The 24,857-nt window shown below is 42.7% G+C and overlaps 1 protein-coding gene across 1 annotated transcript in view; it reads left to right on the top strand.

Annotated features, from left to right (window-relative positions):
• Positions 1 to 24,857, top strand: part of ATP2A3 (ATPase sarcoplasmic/endoplasmic reticulum Ca2+ transporting 3) — a 302,766-nt gene that overhangs the window by 73,605 nt on the left and 204,304 nt on the right. The window lies entirely within an intron of this gene.

Genomic DNA, 24,857 nt, shown 5'->3' on the forward strand with positions numbered 1-24,857 from the left:
ACTTCTCTGAGGCAAGGTAGATTTCCTCATTTCTATCTGTGAGGCGTAGCTAGTTTCTCAGGCTGTGACGAGACGTCTAGGTGTTTAGGAATGCTCAACAGCTACTTCTAATGTGCTCTGATAGTTAAAGGATTGCAGTCAGCTCAGGTTCCAACTACTCTTGTTCTTGGTGTTTTTCCACTAATGGGAGTTTTTTTTGTAATCTTCCATGGTTACCGGATCCTAAGAGGAGAGTCCCCCAGCACAGGAGGATATAGTAAAGGAGCTTCCTGTTTTGAGGGAGATGGGGAAATGCAGTTTGTGTGAAGAACAAGAAAGAGGACCAGGAGGGTCACGAGAAGCAGAGTGGAGTGAATAGAGTGGAGGTGGCAGAGACAGGACTGAAGGAGCAAGATGAGAGGAAACTATACAGCAAGATAGGAGCTCATCTGCAGTGGAGTGTAAGTCCAAGGAGCAGAGAAAGGAAAAGTTGGGTGCCCCTACCTTAGGCCGGCACCTGTCAGTACCTGAGAGAACGCAGTCACAGCGGGAAAGCAGCTTGGTCCATCCGTTTTGCGCTCTCCATAATCATGTGGAGGGGGTGGGTCAGACCCAGAAGGATAAGTTGCCCCTTCGTGGCCATCCCTGTAAAGCCAAGCCGGGTACAGAAACTGACTGTAACCGATGATGACGTTGCACCTGCCATGAGAAAAGTACAAGCTGCTTTTAAATGTTTTCTTAGTAAAGTTATGCAAGTATTACCTGGTTGTCGTCCCTTTATTGAACACACGAGGCCCATGGAAGTGAATTAGAGCCGGCCGGAGATAGTGAAGTGCAGCAGCCAACAGGTATCAGTTCCACACCTACCACTGACACCACTCTGCCCCCCGTGTCTGTACTGTGCCGGAGTGGGTTGGGGACCGCCATGACCCTCACCCACGACTGCCCCTCCCTGGCACTTCTCCACGTTTGGATGCCAGATGTTTACATTTGGCATAGTCATTAGGATGTGAAAAATCTGACCCTGGGCGCAGAAGAGACGACGCCTGAAGCTGAGTGGCTTGAAGCGACACTGCAGCAGAGCATTTTGCCTGAAAACTGCGAAAGTGAAACTGAAGAAAAGAAACACCAAGATGATGGATGACTATGTGCTTTCCAAGATGGCGACAACATGTGGCCTGAGAGAAGGGGACCCTGCCCATCATGGGAGGAGATGGCACACGAAAGCGCGAAAATGTACCTGGCCTGGAGGTGTCCTCTTCAGCGCCTCCCCTCTGCATAGATGAGGTCCAGCCTGTTATGAGAGGATTCCACCAAAGAGGAGTCTGGTGGAAGATGAAGGTCCGGAAAGCTGAAGAGACGTCTGCTGGTGAGTGCAGCCCAGCATGTGAAAGAGCCTTGGCTGTGGGTGCAGCCAAAGAGATGGACTGTGACGCGGCAGGGCTCTGGCGCCGGAAGAGGTGGCCCCAGCAATGCAGAAAGTGCGCGTCCTTGACCCGGCCGGCACCATCTTAGAGTGAGGATACCGTGCTGCAGAACGTGCGGAGCGCACAGCAGAGACGAGAGCGTTGAGCATGGCAGAGGCCGGAAGCGCAGCGGAGCTGGAGGAGTTACTTCGACTGCTAGCGTCCGGAGCTGCTGGTGGCCATCAGGCCTACCACAAGGATAATCTGTGAAGTTGGAGGCCGAGGATCTTCGGTTGGGCTAAAGGATGTTGGCCTGAAGATTTATCGTTTTGCTGAGGGATGGGCATGCCTCTTGTGGCAAGACCGAGCCAGAACGATGTGTTTATCGCCCCCCCCACACCCCTTTTTGCTGGAAGTGAGGATTCTGGGAGCCCATGGGGCTAAAGGATGCCTGTACCCTCAGCCCAGGACTCTCCCTTCAGCTCTGAGACCCTGTCCCCTTGTTGCCTCATGGATCCTGAACATTGCCCTTACCACCACTCCCCTGTCCCTGTCATGGACTTTGCCCCATCCCTAAGAGATGTCCAATGCTTACTAAAACTCCCCGTTTTAGTTCTACTAGACCTCCAGGACTTTTTGGAAGGCTTTTCCCCTTTTAAGGACAGCACCCCACCGTTCGGGTCCGATGGGTGAAGTGGACAATGCCACTCTGTGGTCCTCACCATGACAGGTGAAAGGACTGTGATCTCCCAGAGAGTCAAACTGGTCTGCAGCTAATGGGAAGGACAAGTGTTTTTAGTGATGTAATGCTGGTTGCATGCATGTTATGTTTTGTGTCTCGAGTTCCGCTCACCAGAGGACTGGCAAATTTTAAGTGGGGGGGTGTAATAGGGTTCCAGTGCCCTGCGACCCCTAAATAATGGGCTTTAGCTTATGCACTATATTTCTGTTTAAGCTGTTGATTTTATGGTCTGTGTAAATGTATGCTCCTGTGATACGGCAAACTGCTACTAGAGGTCATGGGTCCCGTGATGGATAGGGAGTGACAGCGCAGCAGGGGTTAAATGAGCGGGTGGCTCACCCGCACAGGAAGAGATATAGGAAAAGGCAGCTTCCTGTTTCAGTCAGATAGGAAATGCAGTTAGTGAGAAGAAGCAGCAAAGGACCTCAAAGGTCAAAACGCTGCAGAGTGAAGTGGAGAAGGGACAGACAGGACAAAAGGAAAACAAAAGCATAGATATTCCAAGGGGGCTCGTCTGCAGGGGAGTGTAAGTCCAGTGTAGTCATCAAGATGTAAAAGGAAAAGTTGGGCGCCCCTACCTTAGGCTTGCACCTGCTGTTAGTTTAGGGAATGCAGTCGCAGCGGGAGGGTATTTAAAGTCCATCTGTCTAGCGCGCCAGGCCACACAATCCGCAACAATGTTGAGGGAGTAGGGCCGAAACAGAAGGATAAGTCACCCCATTATGACCGTCACTGTGGAGCTGAACTGGTTACAGAAGCTAATGTGTATGAAGGAGGATAAAGTTTCTGTGCTAAGAAAGTGGAAAACAACTGTCAAATGTTTTTGTAGTAAAGTGTTGAAAGTTTTACCTGGTGGTCATCTCCTTACTGAGTGCATGGGGCACGAGGCCCATGGAAGTGAACGGGAGCCGGAAGAGCAGACTGAGGATGCAGCAGGTACCACCTACCACCCAGTCCACTCTGCCCCTGGTGTCTGTACTGTACTGTGCTGGGGTGGGTTGGGGTCCACAATCCTTGCCCACAACTGCCCTTCTCCGGCACTTTACACCTCTTTATTGTGCATCTTGAAACAGTCACACCGCTAGTTTTCACTGAGTCCTGTATTTCAGCTGATGTTTGTGGGTTTTTCTTTGCATCTCGAACAATTTTCCTGGCAGTTGTGGATGAAATTTTTGTTCGTCTACCTGATCGTAGTTTTTACAGAGCCCCTGATTTTCCATTTGTTAATCACAGTTTGAACACTGACTGGCATTATCGATTCCTTGGCTATATATTCCTTTCCTGTTTTATACAGTTCAACTATCTTTTCCCATTTCCCCATGACTCACAATCCAGAAGCGTCAGTGGCTGGATGAAAGATGCAAGAGTCTGTCTCGATCTCAGAAACTCACTCAAATTATATGCACACACACAGATTACAAGCAAACAGGTCACCGTTAAAGATGTTACCTTTTATTATCCATTCAAACCCACTTGTCAACTTCTGTGCATGTTATCAGGCCAAAATCACCAGGGTAAATTAACTTTTGATCAGGGTCATTTGGATGTTTTTGGTTGGTTGTCCTCATGATTTAAAAAGAGAACACAGTAGTATGACAATAAATAGCTTCACCCAAACACTGAGTGGTAAATATTTTGTTTATCATTCATATTCTCTGAAAAATGACCTAGAAAGCAAAAAATTTTGCCGAGGTATGTAAACTTTTGAGCACAACTGTATGTACACTGGCGGTCACACAGAAGAGAGCCCCTGGGAAAGCACTTTAGAAGGGTCCTTTGCAGCCCAAAACCTCATCATCATGCTCAATTCCACCTGCTTTGGAGGTGAAAATAGGCCTCCTACCTCTTGGCCCCTGTACGACCACACTAGTTGCACCAATGATATGTCCACTCCTGTATATGTACCGTATATCAATTTTGATTCCTTCTTTCTTGTTAGTGTAATCCCAAACCCCCATTTACACCTTTTTAAGTTATCTCCTTTAAGGATTTAGTAGAAATCTTGTTCCAGTTCGATCCTTCTATGTGAAACAAAGCGCTCCTTCAGTCTAATTTTTTTTTTTCTTGCTGGTTCAGTGAGGGATGGTTATCTGATGCCGCAATAAGCTTTGCTTATTGAGAAGGCTTTGCATTTTTCCACTGCTTACTGCCAAACCAATTGTTGAAAAGATGTATAAACACTCACGCTGTCAGAAATCTGACTTTCCAAGGGGAAAAAAAGGAACATGGGCCAGACAAGAATGTTCCCTGCAGGCGCTGGCAGCTAGCGGGGCAGCCTGTGTCTGACACGGTGTCTGTACTGTTTCTGTGTGAGAAGTTTGCTGCACAGTGTGAGCATGCTGTAATGTACGCTCTTTGTGGGGATGTAATCTGTTGGCCTCGGAATGTGGCTGGGCATGTTATGCTGATGGAAACTTTCGCCTGCAGCCTGGGGAATCCCTTTGTCTGCCATGGAAGGAAACTCCTGGATACAGCAGCTCTTGTGTGGTTTTTTTTTTTTTTTTTGTTTTTGTTTTTTTTTCCCCCTTCCTTTTTTGCTTTTCACAAAAAAGAAAAAGCATGTGTGAGGGAATCCTCAGGATATGATTAATATAGTTCAGCAAGTACATGTAATGTAAATATTGTGATCCTATACTGCAGCAATATGGACTCTAGCATGTAAACACGTTAGGAATTAACACAGGTAAAATATATCTTTGTACCGTGTTAGCTAGTAGAGATAAAAAATTGTTTAAAAATCGTATATTGAGCCTGAAAAAGAGACCTGAGTAGTCTCGAAAGCTTGCCATTACCATCTTTTCAGTTAGGCTATGTGCGCACGTTGCGTACAAGCCCTGCAGAAATTTCTGCAGCGATCTGAAGAGCACATGTGCGCTTTAGATCGCTGCAGAAATGTCCGTAGTGAGCGCCGATTCCATGCGCTCTGCCTGCAGCTCCTGCCATAGACAGAGCAGGAGCTGCCGGCAAAGCGCAGGAAAGAAGTGACATGTCACTTCTTTTTGCGCAGCGCTTCGGCAGTAGCCGAAGCGCTGCGCTCTTAAACGCCACGTGCGCACGGCCCCTGCACAGTCTCCATAGACTGTGCAGGGGACGCAGGACGCATGCAGTTACGCTGCGCTACAAAGCGCAGCGTAACTGCATGTTTTTACGCGACGTGCGCACATAGCCTTAGCCATTAAAAGGTATCAACCACTAAGGACTTCAGTTCTTTTAAAACAATTTTTAGAAATTAACAGGCACAATTAGTGAATATTCTATCTGACTTTACTTACAAAACCCTTTTTAAGGCTATGTACACCTTTGCATTGAACTTGTTTTGTTTTATTTTGTTGCCTACTTAATGCAAAATTAAGCAACTTTCTAATTGGTCTTCCTTAAACATTTTCTACCATTTTGCCGAGTTTTGTTTTATTTTTAAATACTTTGCAAAACAAAAGTTACATATGCAACAGAGTTCATGGTTTTAGTAGAGCTCTCCTCCATCCTTTACCTTTTGTGATAGGGCTCATTTCAGATGTTCGTTTTTTGCTTGCAAATTGTTTTTGTTTAATTTTTTTATGGGTAGAACATGACTCCTTATAGACTGTGACTGTCCATATGTTCGTTTTATAAAAAAAAAAGCAGAGATGTCCATTAATTTAATACAAGGATACAACTCTCCAATGAAAGTTTATCGACCGTACGCAGATGCGAACCATGTGCTGTCTGTTTTTCCCTGTCTATATTTTAATGGAACAAGTTAGGAAACCTTTTTATTAGTCATATTTATTTTTTTTGTTTTGAGACATGGGAAAAATTGATTGAAATACTTATGATTAAAATCAGATTTCCTAAAACACAAACCTTAACTTCTATATCTGAAATGAGGCTTTACAGACTGCAGGAGGGATTGTATAGAGTTGTACACAGATCTGCAGAAGGAAGCAAGAATCTGTAGGAAAGGACTTGGATAGGTTGGCTATGGAGCTGTGCTGATACATGACAGTAAGCAGCACCCAAGATACACCCAGCTCATATCTATATATTACAGAGAGACACTTTCATAAGAGGGAAAAAAAAAAACTGATTCAAGCTGCTGCAAATTCCATATGGGGGTTTCTGAAAAGGAGTCTGGTAATGAAAATTGCAGACTGTAGGCAGGGTGTTAAACCTTCAGTGAAGCATAATGGTAACTCTGTAACTCTTGTGCTAATTTGCTTCTTCTAAGGCCTCGGTTTCACTTGTACATAGGTTCCGATGCGAGAGCATCGGAGCGATATGCTATAATGACCCTCTGCTGCGAGTGTGAGCCGAGGGTCAAACGACTGATCAGATCTTGAGATAGATTATTTTTTGCCAGAGCTAATATAAGAGACCACTGCACAATTCAGTTTTTCTGATTTTTCTCTTTATAGGTATATTTTTAAGTGAAATGTAAGTTGTTCTTCATTCTATAAACTACTGACAACATGTCTCCGAATTTCCAATCAATAAATTTTGTATTCTTTGAAAATAAGAAATGGTCAATATAACAAAACAATGCATTACTTTCAGATCTCAAATAATGCAAAGAAAACAAGTTCATAATCATTTAGAAACAACAATACTAATATTTTACCTCAGGAAGAGTTCAGAAATAATAACCCTGATTTTTAATCCCAGCTTTCATGCGTCTTGGCATGCTTTCCACCAGTCTTGCATACTGCTTTTGGGTGACCTTATGCCAATACTGGGTTGCCATGGCAGCGATCGTGTCCCTGTGATCACATTACAGGGACCTCATCGCCAGGGAGAGGTAAGCGATTTCTCTCCCTGCCTCCTGAATGTTGCAGTTGCATTGATCGCAGCATTTAGGGGGTTAAATTGCCAGGAGCGGCTCGAGCACCGCTCCTGACAATGAGAGCCGGGTCCCAGCTGTAATATCACCTGGAGACCCAGTGACGATGACAAGGGTTACAGCGCCTGAACCATTGTGAACGCTATGACTTTTTTTTTAAAAAAAAAAGTGAAAAAATGCGCAAACGCAATTTAAACAATGGGCTTTTTTTTTTTTTTTTTCGTGCCAAAACCTGCTTTTTATGTGTACATACACAAACAAGCAACGTGTGCACAGAGTAAGCATAGAATTGTCCGGGCGGATATTATAGTTTAACGTTTAGCTTCTGTATTTACATGGTATTTTATTGACTGCATTCTAAATGTTACTTTTATTATAGCCTCGGGCTAGTAATCGGTCACCGATAATGTTATTCATATAAGAAATTGGAGTGATATGAGCAAATGTGTCTATTTTATTTATTGTACTCGTATAGCACTATTCATTCCGCAGTGCTTTGCAGATGTGAACATCCTTGTCCCCATTGGAGCTCACAATCTAAATTCCCTCTAAATAGGTTTCCTCTGGTTTCCTTCCAAACTCCAAACACGGTGGGCATTGAATCCAGGACCCCAGCGTTGCAAGACTGTAGTTCTAACCACTGAGCCACCGTGTTGCCCTTTCTAAGTTCCTCATAGGGAATGGCATTCGTATGCTGCTGCAGCATATGGCAAGTAGATTGTAAGATAGTGTTGCCAGAGTTATCTTTTTGTAAATGGTGAAGCAGATACTTTACACTTATGGGTCATTCCATACCTGGTCATGACCAAAAATTTGTCTTACTTGTCAATCCCAGTAATATTAAGTAATTATTAGAATTTAGGTATGCGATGTACTCCGATACGGCTGACACGTTGCCACATCATCCTCCACATATCGGCCGTACCGTGCTATATGTTATAATAAAGATGTAGGCCTCCTCCCACCATATCACATATAGAATGGCTAGAGGGGGTGGGAATATTGAGCCCATTGGGGCACTTTAGTCTGTAAGAAACAGTTTGAATCAGAAACCTAAACTAATTATGTCGGAGTAAGTATTCTAAGAATATTATGGGTTGTAGAATATATTCAGTGTTAATGAAGCCATAGATATTGCAACCATGAGATGTTTTCTTCGTACAGCAGTTCTAAGGATTTTCTGTTCCACCGAAATGTTTTGTCAATACAGGTAGTGGAAGAAAAACATTTTTGTTAGTTTAATGACCGCATACTCGCCAAACCAGTTTATCATATATGAATGAGCAAAGAATAAGCAATCTAGCTGAAGAGCATTTCTGGATGACAAAGAGGCATTATTTTTTTTTTTTTTTCAAGATTCATGCTACAAGCTGTGTCATGAAATAAATATTTTAAAATGTCTGCAGTATGTCACTTTTATCATGTTATTAATCAAGGTAAATCATGACACACCGCATTATTGATCTTGTACCTTGCCACTAGCTGTCCCTTTTACGCCGCTATTCTGCGTACAGCCTATTTGCTGAAAAACCCCAAATGACTTAAAGGGAACCTGTCATCAGAAATGTAGCTATAAAGCTAAACGTCCCCCCCCCCCCCCCCTCTGCAGCTCCTGGGCTGCATTCTAGTAAGCTTCGTATAGTTTTTGTGGCCCCTTTTTATTCCAAAATAAATACTTTACAAACTTGTACCTTTTTCGTATGCAAATTTCTTAAATCTTCCATGGGGGCAGGCTGCCTGATGTACGTTGCTGTCCTCCTGCCGATCTACGCCGCCCCCGAACGCTGAATTTGAAACCTCAGGACGCCGCCCCTGGGCGCCCGTGGTCCCGCGCATGCGCTGTGCTACTGTAGCGGTGCCGTGCACGTGTGACCGCTAGTGACACTTTGCGCGGGCACGAGGTTATGGGCGGCGCTGTGAGTGTAATCAGCAAGTGCCGCCCATAACCTCGTGACCGCACTTTCCCCTCTTCCTCCAGCGTTCTGCGCAAGCGCTCGCTGGCCAGATGACCGAACGTCACCTCCTTCCCATCCTGCTCAGCAGCAGGAAATAGATGGGAGGAGCGGACGGAGCAGTCGGTGCCCGCGCAAAAGCGTCACCAGCGGTCACACGTGCACGCAGTGCACGGCACCGCTACAGTAGCACAGCGCATGCGCGGGACCACGGGCGCCCAGGGGCGGCGTCCTGAGGTTTCAAATTCGGCGTTCGGGGGCGGCGTAGATCGGCAGGAGGACAGCAACGTACATCAGGCAGCCCGCCCCCATGGAAGATTTAAGAAATTTGCATACGAAAAGGTACAAGTTTGTAAAGTATTTATTTTGGAATAAAAGGGGCCACAAAAACTATAGGAAGCTTCCTAGAATGCAGCCCAGGAGCTGCAGAGGGGGGAACTTTTAGCTTTATAGCTAAATTTCTGATGACAGGTTCACTTTAAAGGGAACCTGTCACCACTTTTTTGGCATATAAGCTGCGGCCACCACCACTGGGCTCTTATATACAGTATTCTAACATGCTGTATATAAGAACCCAGGCCGCTGTGTAGAACATAAAAAAAAAAAACCCCACTTTATAATATTCCCCTAGAAGGTTACTCTGGTGCACAACAGTCGGTTGAGTGGCATCGTTCTCTGGGACCGGCGCCTCCCCTTTCGGCCATCTTGGTCTTCCTTATTCTGAAGCCGCGGTACATTACGCGTCTACGTTATACACATGTGTCGGCATTGAGATCCTGCGCAGGTGCACTTTGATCTGCCCTGCTCAAAGTATTGTAACGCGCCTGCGCAGGACCGGCGAGTGTGTATGACGTAGATGCGTCATGCACCACGGCTTCAGAATAAGGAAGACAAAGATCGCAGAAAGGGGAGGCATCTGTCCCGGAGAACGGCGCCACACATCCGACTGTTGTGCACACGAGTGACCTTCTAGGTCAGTATTATAAAGTGTTTTTATGTTATACCCCCGGCCTGGGCTCTTATATACAGCATGTTAGAATGCTGTATATAAGAGCCCAGTGGTGGTGGACGCAGCTTATAGGCCAAAAAAGTGGTGATAGGTTCCCTTTTAATTGTGTTACATGGGTTCTCTGGGACTGGAATATTGATGGCATTTTTGAGGATAGTCCATCAATGTTAAATCGTGGATGTCTGATTCTTGCCACCCCACTGATCAGTTATTGAAGTTACCGCAGTGCTCATTTAATCGTTTAACGGCACATATAGATGTAATAGCAGGCACAGTCGCTGCTATCTAGTACAGTGGTCCCCAACCTTTCTGGCCTAGCGAGCCACATTCAGCTCTGAGGATCGCGAGCCACACAATAGTGACACCAAGAGACCCAGTTACCAGTATAGTGACAGCCAAAACTTTTCCACATAAATCCCTACGCCGAGGCAGTATACCAATATCCAGGGGTTCTTCCCTCCATTCAGATCTGCTCTTCTGCGAGGTGTTATTCTCAAATGTCACCATCTAGGACCTATTCTTCATGGGTGTTTGCAAGATCTGGTGCAAATGCACCTAGCTGGCAGACATCCATGAGCCACACATCAGGAACCCGTGAGCCACAGATTGGGGACCCCTGATCTAGAACTTTATAAAATGTGAATGCTCTCTGTATGTAGAACAAACTAGTAGTTTCGAGAAGCAGAATGTTCTTAATAGACAATAGTATTTGCAGTTAGAACATTTTAGATCTGCTAAATGCTAGTATTTTATGGAAATACGATCATGCAAAATTTTTAGCATACCACAATAGATCTTGAGCACATGAGTTTGAAAAGTGTGTACACAGAAAATGTGTAATACAATATAACATATTTACTTCCAATAAATGAAGATTATCCAAAGAATTTCGGCATAGACTTTGTAGAGTTGGTACATTATGTAATAGTTTCCATTAACTTGCATTATTGTAAGTTATCGGTTTGTAACACTTGCTTGTAACTTCCTTCATTGTTGCTACATTGTTGTCTTTTACCTTCAGACATTGAAGGTTTCTGCTACTGAAATAGAAAAAGAGGAAACGTTGCTGTATACTGTGGTGTTTGTGTAATCCGTTTTCCTGGTGGAGGACAACAATTTTAACTGCTTTCTTCTAATTATTACACAGCTCATGGAATAAATATAAAATGATCTACCACAGCTAACTATTTTAAACACTTTATTTTTTTTTTTTCTTGATGACTGTACTTTTCAGTATTCCAGAAACAAATGTGTCTGAGAAACTGATTCATTAACACCTTCACAACCTCTTGATGCAAGTTTGGCAGGTCGAATTGGGGTTCACAACTTATGAAGTGGACTTGCATCATGATGATCACTGGAAACAGGAGCAGTGCCCGCATGATCACTGCCAAGAGCTCTGCGTGATAGCTTCCTCTCCTACCCAATCAGGATTCCTGCGTTATAATCACCTCCAGGTTACCTGCTATGGTGGCCTATTAGACAATGCTAGCAGCATAGTCTAACAGGCGTTATGTCGGTACCGCACTGACATTAATAGTCAATTGCAATGGATACCAGCGATCAGACTAATAAGTGAATGCCCCACATAGGGACTAAGTAAAAAAAAAAAAAAAAAGTATGAAGCATGGTAGTGCTCACTCATAACAACTATTGATTTGTTAATTCTGCTTCCCAAAGATTGCAGTAAGGCTTGCTTCACATATATCCTGCGCTCTACACGGAGCACGTACATTGAGGTTTATGTAATTCAGACAAACTTTCTAACAGAAGATCCACTAATGTGGCAGTGGGAGTCACTGTGAACTTCCGTCTGGCCTGTGATGCAGCGAGCGGTGTCCTGTTTACTCGCCTTTTTAAGCATGCACAAAATTGTGGTCACAAAGTTTTGTGCACATTTTTTTTTTTTTGTGCACAAGTTTTTGTTCCACAATTTAGGCCGGGTACACATATCCGGCTTTTCGCCGGCATGTGACCGGCGCTTGTTGCGCTGCCAGTGTACTGTATACACTTTACTGGCGTGCACCGCATCTGTCAAACCGACGAAAAGCCGTATATGTGTACCCGGCCTTAAACCACAGTTTACGGCCACATGTTTGGCATTGTTGTAGTGGTGAGAGTGCGCTTAATTTACCAGGTATGTGTTCCCAGAAGCACGAGCTGGATACAATATACTGAATACTACAGGGGCTCAATTGTATTCTGAATTTCTGAAATATTCACTGTTTGACTTCATAGGTATGCTTGCAGAGAAAAACTCGTCGCTACACCCATAGATGAATTCCAAAATAGGCGTAATCGTCATAATCTGGTCACTGGAGCGGGTTTCTGCTGTTCTGGCACTTGGTGGCTCTGCAAATGGAGTCTACAACCTATTGTAGGAAAATCTATGCTCCAAAAATGAAATGGTGCTCTTTCCCTCCCGAGCCTTGCCGTGGGGAAAAACTGTACTATAGTGTCATATAATGGAAAAAATGAAAAACTGCTCACCTGGCACTATTCACTCACACATGGACGGCACACCATAAGCCAAGGATCCAGCTCTAAACCAATTGGAATCACAGTGGTGGTCAGCGAAAAATGCCCCCAGATCATGCGGAAACAAAGGTACTTAAGCATGGAAGGACATTCACGGCACTCTCTTCCAGTGAATAAAATCTTTTTATTATGCCATAGTAAAATTCACCTCTCAATGAAGGCCAAGGCAGGAGTGGAGGGAGGGAAGGACAAAGTGCAGACTTAAGGGCACCTTACACTCTGCGATATCTCTATTGATATCGCTAGCGAGCGTACCCGCCCCCGTCTGTGCGTCATGGGCAAATCGCTGTCCGTGGCGCACATCGCTTACAGCCGTCACACGGACTTACCTTCCCTGCGATGTCGCTGTGGCTGGTGAACCGCCTCCTTTCTAAGGGGGCGGTTCGTGCGGCATCACAGCGACGTCACACTGCAGCCGTCCAATAGAAGCGGAGGGGCGGAGATGAGTGGGCGGAAAATCCCGCCCACCTCCTTCCTTCCTCAATGCCGGTGGACGCGAATAAAGAGATGTGCGTTGATCCTGCGGTGTCACACATAGCGATGTGTGATGCCGCTGGACCAACGAAAAACGAGCAGCATGCAACACCAACGATATTATGAAAATGAGAAACGTGTTAACAATCAACGATTTTTGACGTTTTTGCGATCGTTGATCGTCGCTCCTTGGTGTCACACGCTGCGATGTCACTAACGACGTGATCCCGACGATATATCGTTAGCGATGTCGCAGCGTGTAAAGCACTCTTTAAAGTCAGTGCCGTGGATTTCCTTCCGTGCTGAAGTACTGTAGTGTCACATGTTTGGTATTGCCAATTTGTGATCTACCGTAATTCATTTTGTTCATAGGTGGCTTCCATATTGAAGTGAGCATTTTCTTTCAAACAATGGGTTCATCTTTTTCATATTTCATGTTCTCATGAGTACAGAATACGTCGCATTTGTATGGAGGGAATGAGAACGTACGAGCCTTGAATGTGAGGGCTGAGTAAAGGCTACTTTACACGCTGCGATATCGGTCCCGATATCGCTAGCGTGGGTACCCGCCCCCATCTGTTGCGCGACACGGGCAAATCGCTGCCTGTGCCGCACAACATCGCCCAGACCCGTCACACATACTTACCTGCCCGGCAACGTCGCTGTGACCGGCGAACCGCCTCCTTTCTAAGGGGGCGGTCCGTGCGGCGTCACAGCTGCATCACTGTACCGCCGCCCAATAGAAGCGGAGGGGTGGAGATGAGCGGGACGTAACATCTCGCCCACCTCCTCCCTTCCGCATTGCAGCCGGGAGGCATGTAAGAAGAGCTTCCTCGTTCCTGCGGCGTCACACGGAGCGATGTGTGCTGCCGCAGGAACGAGGAACAACCTCGTTACTGCTGCAGTAACTAATTTTTGAGAATGGACCCCCATGTCACCGATGAGCGATTTTTGCACGTTATTGCAACGATGCAAAATCGCTCATCGGTGTCACACGCAACGGCATTGCTAATGCGGCCGGATGTGCGTCACCAATTCCGTGACCCCAACGAGTTCGCATTAGCGATGTCGCAGCGTGTAAAGCCCCCTTAATACAATCTCAATTTTCATTTTATTTGCTTGAGCAATTTAGTGAAAAATCATATAGACAAAATTGTGTGCAGTCATGCCAGTTGTAGAGCTAATATAATTAAAGGGAATCGGTCACCAAGTTTTGCTACCTCATCTGAGAGCAGCATAATGTAGGAAGATTTTAGTTGTAGCATGTAGCAGAGCTCAGAAAGCGAACCCCAGCCCACATCTGTGATTTTATGTACATTATCTACAGACAGTAAGCTGATGGGGACATGGTTGGACCAGTATGCAGGTGGGCAGATAGTTTGGCAGTGATAAACTCTTGAAGATAAAATACCCACTGTACTGAAAAAGTGCACAGCCTAATATGTGACACCTCTGAAATCAGTATCTCAACCCCAGCTCATGTGGTCTTCAGATTACATAACAAAAACCTGCTGACAGATTCCCTCCAAACAGGATATCACATCAACCAGGTACAAAAAGCCATACATAATCCTATCTAAAACCAATCCAGTGTGTATGAATCCACCCCCCCCCCTTTTGTGGCATATTAATAACAGTTGGAAACCTTGTTCTGGTTAAAGATCCCTTTACACTGATGAGTAATCAGGATTCCGAGTGATCATAGTGATATTTACTCAATGTGAATGCAGTAAACCTTTCTAAGCAATAAAATGCATATTTGTTGTCTTTTTAATTGATCATGGCAACATAAAAATCATTGCTATTGCTATGCAGCCAAAACACTGGCCACCTAGTCAGAAGGGAACGTGTCCCTAAGTTTACAATTTTCCTTTCAAATATTCTGCTTTTTTTTTACACATCTTTTCTTTCACACTGTTTGAGATTAAGGTATTTCTCCTACAAATCGTTAAGAAATCATCTTCAGATTTATGTGTAAGCAAATCTGTAGGAACTTGTCAAGCATTCATCTTAAAGGGAGTTTCTCCGTCAAAACTGCCTTACACGCTTATAAAGGCAGCAGTACGCCCTCGAGCCAAATGTAATGTGTATAGATGGTGTGGTCACCTACAGTAATGACTATACCAACAATATGCAATAACAGTTCACTTTGTAAGTTATATGATCAGCTTAAAAATGTTGGTATATTAAAAGAGGCATCGTCATATTCCAATAGTCACAGTTGAGATTTTTTTTTTTTGTTTTCCCCCCAGAAATCAGTTCAATAATGTGCCTAGAACACACTATTACGGTACATACTATGTGATAAATTTGTCACAGGTATTGGCTCAGGAATTGATCTATTTCTAAAAAGTACATCATATTCCCAATTGCCATTCTTATTATATTATAAATTAGTGCCTTGCATTCAATTTGACTGGCCTTCTTTTCATTCTTAAAAACAATCAAATTATAGGGACTTAATCAAACTATTAATTTTCCACTTAATGACATTATTAAAGCAATTCACTTTATATGAATTTACTTATGGATTGGGTTGTGATTCTTATTTACAGCTTAATGTATTTATCACAGTATTTTGGTAATAGGTACCATCACAATGCAAATTATTACTCATTTTATGATTTTTATTTTTTTTTAAAACCATTGCTTTGAACTGTCAGTTGTCCCCCATATATATTTATTGTAATATAATCACTCCTCCTTTTAATATTTTATATAACTATTTTTATACTTATGTAATTAATAAAGTGAGACAAAAGTAAGGGATAGCATTCTAGGGGATATATTGCCCCTATAAAAATTGCATATTTAGTGTTCAGCCTCTAATTCCCTGAAGTTTAATTATTAGGTTAATTGATGCACTCTTCCTGTGGCCAAAAGACTTTGGTCCATTGCTGCTTCCACGGATGGATGTATGGATGGATGGATGGATTATAAAAATTTTAATGCATTGCTTCCCTCACAGCTGATTGAAAGCACTAGCTTGCCTGCAGCGATCACTAGTTGCAGATGAGGCTCAGGCATATAGGTGTTTAAAGTCACTAGTGAGGTAGATGAAATCAGTGAACAGAACAATGCACTGAGCCTTGTTAGCTATCATCATGTACTGAGAAATGGAAAGGTAAAATCATGATGGGAAATATGACATTAAAATCTACCACCTGAGTGCTCCAGGGGCGAAGATATCCTGAAAGTTGGGGATCACAATTTTCTAAAGACCAGAGATGCATCTTATGACCAGCCCATCTCCGGTCACTAAGGGGAAGGTATGTGGGAGTGACTGTCCGTTACATACAGATTTCGAGTTGACGCCTTTGTTCAATGTAAGGACATACAGATCTATGTAGTATTGTTCAATTTTTTTTAATTTTATTTTTTCAAGGAACGCTTCCCTCTACAATCTGAGCCATTTCTGTTATAAAAATGTACAATAGATATTGTATGTTTGCTGTATAAATGATTGGTGGCAGTTTTCTTGCCGTTATTCTGGGTCTTGGCAGTGACCTTACTGAAGTGTGTGTGTGTGTGTGTGTGTGTGTGTGTGTGTGTGTGTGATGCAAATAAAAATATATTATAATCCATGCGTTGGATTTGTGTGTATACATAATCGTATAGTAGTGAAAGTTGCCATCATCTCATCCATCAGTCGCGTATTGTCCTGATGATTGGAGGCAGTGGAGTGCTGTTTGTGTTATTTTGGTGGCAGCAGTAGGTTATCTGCGTGACCTCCTGGGCTATCTCCATGACATAGCAGTGGGATATCAGTGTGATGCCTCAGGCTGTCTCCCTTATATTAGCATATTTTGATGAGATTTCAGTTTCGGCACAATGCTCCATAAATGAATCAGGAGTGTGCGACTCTCATATGCCCCATCAAGTGGTTCATGCCCATAGGTGTAATTTTTAAAGGGGCTATATGGACTTTGTTTATACTGACAGAGTAGGCAAATGTGCTGCCTTTTAATATGAAATCTGTTTGATCTGGAATAGTGCTTGCTTCTGATTTTTGTGCAGTGGCTTTATGACGTGTTTATTCAGACTACCAGTGATGACTACCATTTTCGGGTACTTGTTACGAGCAGTTGGATGCTTGGATCGGTGCGACTAAAGTATAATGGAAGTCAGTGAGGGACTTGGGGCATTTCTCTGAAAGATTTCCCGGAAAAATGCTCGAGTATCCCATTGATTTCCCTCATACTAAGGTACTAGAGTCGTGCCCATCTGAACATTCAACTGCTCGTTACAAGTACCGAGCACCCGAACATGGTAGTGCTCGCTCATCACTACTGACAACATACCACACTTGCTTTTGTAAACTTTGTTTAACTCCTTCACGACATTTGACATAACTATCATGGTTTCATGGGGGTTCCTGACCAATTATGTATAGGTATTTCATGGCAATAGCACGGGGCACAGGAGCCATATGAGGAACAACCCGACCTATGCAACTGTCACACTATTTAACCGCTTCAGTGAACACTATTAAAAGAAAAAAAAAAAAAAAGTGACAGGTGGTTTTATGTAAACAAAAAACAATCAAAAAGGTAATAAAACGCAACTAAAAACAAATGTAAATACAAATGGTACAGCTGAAAACATATTGTCCAAAAAGCAAGCCGTGAAACCGCTCCATCAGAAGAAAAATAAATCTTTATAGTGATGCAAACCTATTTATTTCTTTATTTATTTATTTTTCCCTAAATAAGTTATTTTGCAAAACATAAAATAAACTATAAATGTGGTATTGCTGTAATCGTATTGACTCAAAGTATAAAGCTGTCATCACTTTTACCATATACGGAACAGCATAGCAAAAAACAAAAAATCAGAATTGTAAAATTTTACATCTGGTCAGGCAGGTGAAAACAGGCTTGGAGTGAAGTCGTTAAAACACCACTCCTGCAGATTCTTTCATTGCACCAGTGTGTCTTGCTGTCTTCAGCTCTTCCTGGTGCCACTCTGGTCTCGATCCGCCATCTTGTCACCACAACAGATGACTGACCAGAAGTCAGAGATAAAAAATTGTTTAAAAGAACTGAAGTCCTCAGTGGTTGATACCTTTTTAATGGCTAACTGAAAAGATGGTAATAATTGCAAGCTTTCCAGACTACCCAGGTATCTTTACCATGCCTGATGAAGAGACCTGCGTAGTCTGGAAAGCTTGCTATTATTACCATCTTTTCAGTTAGCCATTAAAAAGGTATCAACCACTGAGGACTTCAGTTCTTTTAAACAATTTTTTTTCTCTACTGGCTAACACGGTACAAAGATATATATTTACCTGTATCGGAAGTCAGAGGTAATGATCACAAGCTGTCAATGCCTTGTTCTGGCTCTCATAGACTTACATTGAGTTGTGACTTAGCCCAGTAAACACTGGAGCAATCCAGAATTTCACAAATTGTTGGAGACCAAATGGAGTGGTGCCAATGAAAGATGAAGACCGCAGTTGGCAAGTATGAGACTCCGTGCAGGGAACTTAGAATAGTGGCACCACTCCCGTGCTTCAGTACAAAAATAAATGCTGGAGTGGTGTGTTTTGGTTTTTTTTTGCACAGATTACATATGACGAGGTCACTGGCGGGATCTGAATTTACTAATGATCCAAAACGCTTCCTAGTATTGAAACACAAGTTAAGATCACTCTTTTTTAAACTTTAAGGCTTTGTTCTCATCTTGCTTTTTCAGGGCCGCATTGCTCCTCAGACATCTGACTTTAGGTTGCTGGGGGGCTGGTGCTCTTGCCTGACTAACGGTTTGGACCAGAGGTTTAGTCCGGCCGTTGGCCCGAATTGTGTGCTCTTCATGCTCCTATGTGATGTAGCTTCAGGGGACTGCAATAGTGCCGATATGGGTGTACTGATGCAATGCAAAGTCGAAGTGCCACTCAATGTATCCTGAGTGGTGATTGAAACTGCTCTGTGATTCTATGACTGAAAGCCCGAAATTGCCGAGAGGAATAAATTTAATTTTCTCCTGGTGGCTGGGCTTTCAGTGCGGCAGCCAAACTGTTTTACAATGCCGTTAACCTGCAAATTTATGGCAAATAAACCCATATTTGCAGGTTAACAGTGTTTGTTTTTTGTTTTTTTTTTTTTTTTTTACATCAGTTACCTTCTACAAATAAATTTAAAGCAAATATTGCTATTAGAAAGACGTGAGTAAAACAATAACCACAAGTTGTTCCTCTCCCTTGATGGTGCAAGTCAATGCAAAAGTGCGGACCATCACATACTTATTAGTTGCTTGATCCCTAGCAAACTGAGTTTGGTTGACAATTATCTTGTGTATGCCTCCTGCTTCTGACCCCCGCTCATTATATTCATTGATTATTCACCGCAGTGAGGAGCTGGAAGCCGGAGCATTGTGATGACAGCATAGCGGGGCAGCGGTGACAGGTGTGTATTGAGCAACCATTGTGTGTGCAGTGACGTCCAGGAGGTCATTGAAGTTCCTTCCCAATAAACTCTGGTGAACCCGTGAAATCACTGTGGTGACACTCACTGTAGTGCGGGGATATCATCAGGTTGTTATCAGAGTTCATTGGGAACTCCAATGACCTCCTGCATGTCACTGCACACACACACACACACACACACACACACACACACACACACACACACACACACACACACACACACACACACACACACACACACACACACACACACACACACACACACACACACACACACACACACACCTTGCTCACCTGTCACCGGTGATGCTGTCCCTGATGCTGTTCTCTCGATGCTCCAGGTCCTCACTGCGGTGAATAATCAATGAATATAATGAGCGTGTGTCAGGAGCAGGAGACAGCAGAGCCGAAAAACAGCGCTGGATACAGGTGAATATAGAAAATCTTTTTATTTCAAAGACCCGTGTTTTCTCTGGTACGTGTCACACATGTGACCATACCGATGTGTCTGGCTTTCACCTGCTTAAACATGGATGTTTGAAAAGGGCCTAAGACCACCATGTGCATGTCAAAACCAGGAGTGTGTAAGAAAAATAGGAGTGGTGCACGTGTAGCTATTATACTTCTCCTCTGATTGTTCCTATCTTGGTTTTGGCTTATAAATAGTGAGGTTAAAAACTCACCAAATACTCAACGTGTGCACATGGCCTAATTCCTTCCATATCCAAAAAACCTCCTGGATTGTTTCACCTCACTACACTTGCAGTATCTTTTTATGTACATTGGACATCTTTTCAATATTAATATTTTTCTACTTTCGATTTTTTTTTAGGTCGCATCAAAACATCCCAGCTAGGTATATTTCATCCAGAGTAAGGCTTTTATTATGCTCACAAAACAATAGTTGAAATACAAGCTCAAAAATCTAAAATCGATAAAAAGACACAGTATGCCAGTCCTTGCTTGACCCTGGGTTTTGCCAGATGGCTTCTTCCTTGGTCAAACTGCCTTTTTATAATAAAAACCTTACTTTGGATACAGTGTGCATGTCTGGGCTGCCATTTTGTTGTAGTTCATCTTAAAAAGATAACAATCAGGATAAGATCTTACTACCTGTAGGTGCCAAAACTGCTGTATGGTATCTACATATCGTTACTGTAAAAGTGAGAAAAGACAATTAGGGAGGGGTATGTCTTTTTTTCTAAGCTCAAAAGATCATTGATATTGTAAAGTGCAATTTGTCTGTCTGGGAAAACCCAACTCTAGCACAATATATCAAATCTCAAATTTTATTATATAGTTACATAGGTTGAAAAAAGACCCAGGTCCGTCTAGTTCAACCTTCCTCCACCAATTATAAATTTTGTCACTAAATCATTTATAAACCACAACCATGAGATTATTTTTTATTATTATTATTATTATTATTATTATTATTATTATTATTATTATTATTATTATTATTATTATTATTATTATTTATTATTCAAGCAAGATTAAAATCAAATAAAATCCGTTGTTAAGCAAAGTTGTATCCGATGATTTGGGTAGACACCACTATCCAAACCAGCTCCTGATTTAAGGGAGGAGGGAGGGGGAGCAGATGGGCTCAGAAAGCAGCCGGCTGCACGGATGTGACGTGTGCGGCACTTGACGGTGACATCACTGGACGGGGAGCAGCGGTCTGCAATAGCGCCTCACAGGCACTATTGCCAACGCAAGATATTTGAGCGAAATATTGTTTCTCAATATAATATCGAACCAGACAATAAAAAATATGGGTGAACCACCCCTTTAAGAAAAAGGAGGCTCTCTATAGCCTCCAAAATGGCTGGCTGTGCTTGTATCAACTATTCCGCAGTAACATGAATAATAGTTTTATCACTTCATCTCTACAGAGAATAAAAGAATGTCCAGAACAAATGACTACTCATTCATAAAATATTACTGCTTGTAAGATATACAGTTCTCTGTACAATAGATTTAGCTTTCTCTGTATCCTTTTTTCTTTCATCGTGACAGTTATGGTGTTGAAATTAAATAAAGTAAATATTGGCTATTTTTAGAATTGCGCTACCCATTTTCAGGAAAAATGTCAGCTTTTACAATGTCCATGTTGAAGAGAAGAATGCTGTAGTTCCTGTAGTTCTGAGATTTTGCAGATATAACCTAGTGACAGTGGTAACATTGGAACTAAAAGTTGTAGAATGTAGGCAGAAAAAGCTCAAGTGAAAAACAAATCTTTCTGTATATAAATTTTTTACTTCCGCCTTTATTTAGCGTATAACAAAATAAATGGTAAATCGGTGAGGAATTTCATTGTTTTGTGACCTTAACTGCATTTTCTAGTGAAACACCAGTATAATAATCTAAGGCCCTAGGAATTGCTCCAGGTGTATATGCTAAATGGCGCATGTGATAATGCCTAAAGAGGCCTCTTTAACCCATAGGTTAGGTTAGTATGGCATCTGTAGAATTCATACGTCATAAAAAGATAATGTACGTATATTTTACAGATCCCAATGATGGCCATACAGTGAATTCTATAAACAGTAGGTAGACCAATTCAAATAAATGTATACCATGTTTTTTGTTTTACTGTATAGTCCTAGCCTCTGTTCTTCAGTGATGGATGTAGCAACTCCTGATTCGTCGCTAGCGACGCAACATTATTCTAGAGCAGAGGGGAGGAATAGATATCATGTGAGTGAGCACCTTTGGGAAAACCTGTGGGAGTGGTTTCAGCTAAAGTGTACAAAGGTATTTAAGCTGGGTCCTATTACCCTTGGTAATAGTGATTGTACTATTTTATTGCATTTGTATATTTTGTATTGCATCTTGGTCCATGGACTACTATGCCCCTTTTTTTTTCTTGTGCCAGTTCCTACAATAAAATTTATTTTTGCACTATACTCTGTTCTTTCTCCTGTTTTTCACTTGTTTTTCAGAGTGTGCTATTATGGGGCATTAACCCTTAAGCTCGCCATTTTTTTTTTTTTTTTGATCTATAGATTTTTTTGATACTAAGCATGGTATTGTTTTTTCCGCAGCAAACACTGACCTGCGGAGCAGCTTTCCAGACCGCAGCACGTCAATTGTTTGCTGCGGAGTCGCATACAGCCTTCCTAGGGAGAACACAAGTGAGAGACCGCAGCACACGGAACCCTGATCGTGGGCACTGACAGCTGCGGTTTACTGCGTTCCCATGTAGAGCAGATTTGCGGCCCCGTAGATTAGGACCCACTGCGTCCAGGATGCAGCGAGTCCTGATCTTATGCACATACCATTATTCTGAACTTTGTTGCCCGACCCTGAACTTTCCCTTTTGACTATTTGTTTGGATTTCTTCTTTTGTAATTGACATATTCTGACCTTTTGCTGCCTGATTCTGGACTTTTCCTTCTGACCATTCTTTTTGTCTGACTCTTTTTTGCTTTTGATGTACTCTCCTGGTATTTGACCCCAGACTCCTTGACTCTTGTCCCACGATTTGTCTGTGGGAAGGGACTCCTCTGAATTCAGTCTGAATCTTATATTGTGCTCATTCCAATAAAAACATGGAAAACCATTGCATGAACAGGTGTATCCAACTTTTGACTGGTACTGTATTTTACAAAGCTCGCTATTGGGACTATTTTTTATTTAAAAATAGCTTGTCTAGAAAAGAGATGCAAAACTGAAAATTGTGGATATAAATTGCCTACAGTTCCTAAAATATAAATTCTGACACCTGTCATGTGTGCTGACATGTTGTTTTGCAATGATGATGGATAAGTATCTTGGGCAGGGCACCAGCCTTTAGCCCGCTTACTTAGTGATGATTCACTGTGGTACTATTCTGAGTGATATTAGATAGTTACTATCATGCGCCACGTCATTACTTTGTCTTGAAATTCAGAGGAAATTCTCCCCCAGAACCTCCCCTAGTTTGTTGAGATCAGTAAAACAAATAGGACATATCTACTTCTATTTCTTACAATGATGCCAAGGTTTGGAGCTGACACTTTTTTTTTAATTGACATTTTTGTTATGAATAGTTCAGGGAAACATTGCTAGACCTTATTCTATAGTATACTGCTTTGTGATCCATTAAAGCATAACCATTATTTTTCATTTTTATTTCATAAATCAATAGTACACATGAAAGTAAGCAACTTTGTAATAGAACTCTTGCCCCTGATCCCCACTCGCCTATTCGCCTCCTGTTTGGCTGTGGACATCATGGGGCCACTACAGCTTGTCAGTGGCATTTTTTTGGCTGCAGCAGTGCCATTCCATCTGAGCCAGAAGAGACAACTAGGACACTGGTGGGCGACAACCCCTTTAATTATAAAAAAAAAAACAAAAAAAACCCAAAAAACTGTCAGGTGGAATATGCACCCAGAGCCACGAGCAATTCTGCGTGCATATTGCTAATCCCTGACTAACCGTCCCTGTATCTAGTAGCATAGATAAAGAGATCTTTAGAAAAAGTATTTCTAAAGATCTTTTATGATATGCTAATGAGCGCAGGGATTAGTTGCAAGGGCGTTAGTTCCTGCACTCATTCTGCCCTCTTAGCATGGTAGCATGCCCACAGGGACATGCTAACATGCTATTGAATTCAGCGTCATCAGTAGTTACGCGTGTACAGGTGTCCACTGTCCTCGCTAATCCAAAGTTCTAGCACTTCCGGAAGTGCCAGATATTCAGATCAGCGGTGACAGTGGACACAGGTATGTGCGGCACCGCTGGTGATGCTGCATTGAATAGCATGTTAGCACACCCCTCTGCACATGCTGCCATGCTAAGAGGGCGGAATGAGCTCAGGAACTAACGCCCTTGCAACTAGTCCCTGGCCTCATTAGCATATGATAAAGAATCTTTAGAATTTTTTTTTCTAAAGATCCCTTTATCTATGCTAGTGTATACCGGGACGGTTAGGCAGGGATTAGCAATGTGCACCCAGAACTGCTCATGATTCTGGGTGCATATTGGACCTGACAGGCTCCCTTTTAAGGGCATGTGCGCACGTTGCGTCTTGTCACTGCAGAAAATTCTGCAGTGATTTGTCAGCACATGTGCGATTCAAATCGCTGCAGAAACACTGCGTAATGGATGCAGTGTTTCTGCAGAAAAAAAATGTTGATTTCATGCGCTCGGGATGCTGCCTCTCCCATACAGTGGGAGCAGCATCCAAATCTCATGAAAGACGTGACATGCTGCATTTTTGAACGCAGCGATTTGGATCAAAATTTCAGCATCCAAATCGCTGCGCTCTCAAATGCAACATGCAGATGAATTATGCACAATCTTCATAGATTGTGTTCTGGATGCATGCAGTTACGTTGCAGTGCTAGACTCAGCGTAAATGCATGCAATACGCACACGTGCGCACACTTCATAAAACAGCATGTAAGGGACGTTTTAGGCTAAGGAATTCATCTTTATTCATGATTGACATAGAAAATATGGGTCCACAAATAACAGAGAATTAAATGAAATGAGTTTCCGAATAGCATGAATAAACATTTACCC

This window comes from Anomaloglossus baeobatrachus, chromosome 2 (genome assembly GCF_048569485.1).
Source record: "Anomaloglossus baeobatrachus isolate aAnoBae1 chromosome 2, aAnoBae1.hap1, whole genome shotgun sequence".
Classification (NCBI taxonomy): domain Eukaryota; kingdom Metazoa; phylum Chordata; class Amphibia; order Anura; family Aromobatidae; genus Anomaloglossus; species Anomaloglossus baeobatrachus.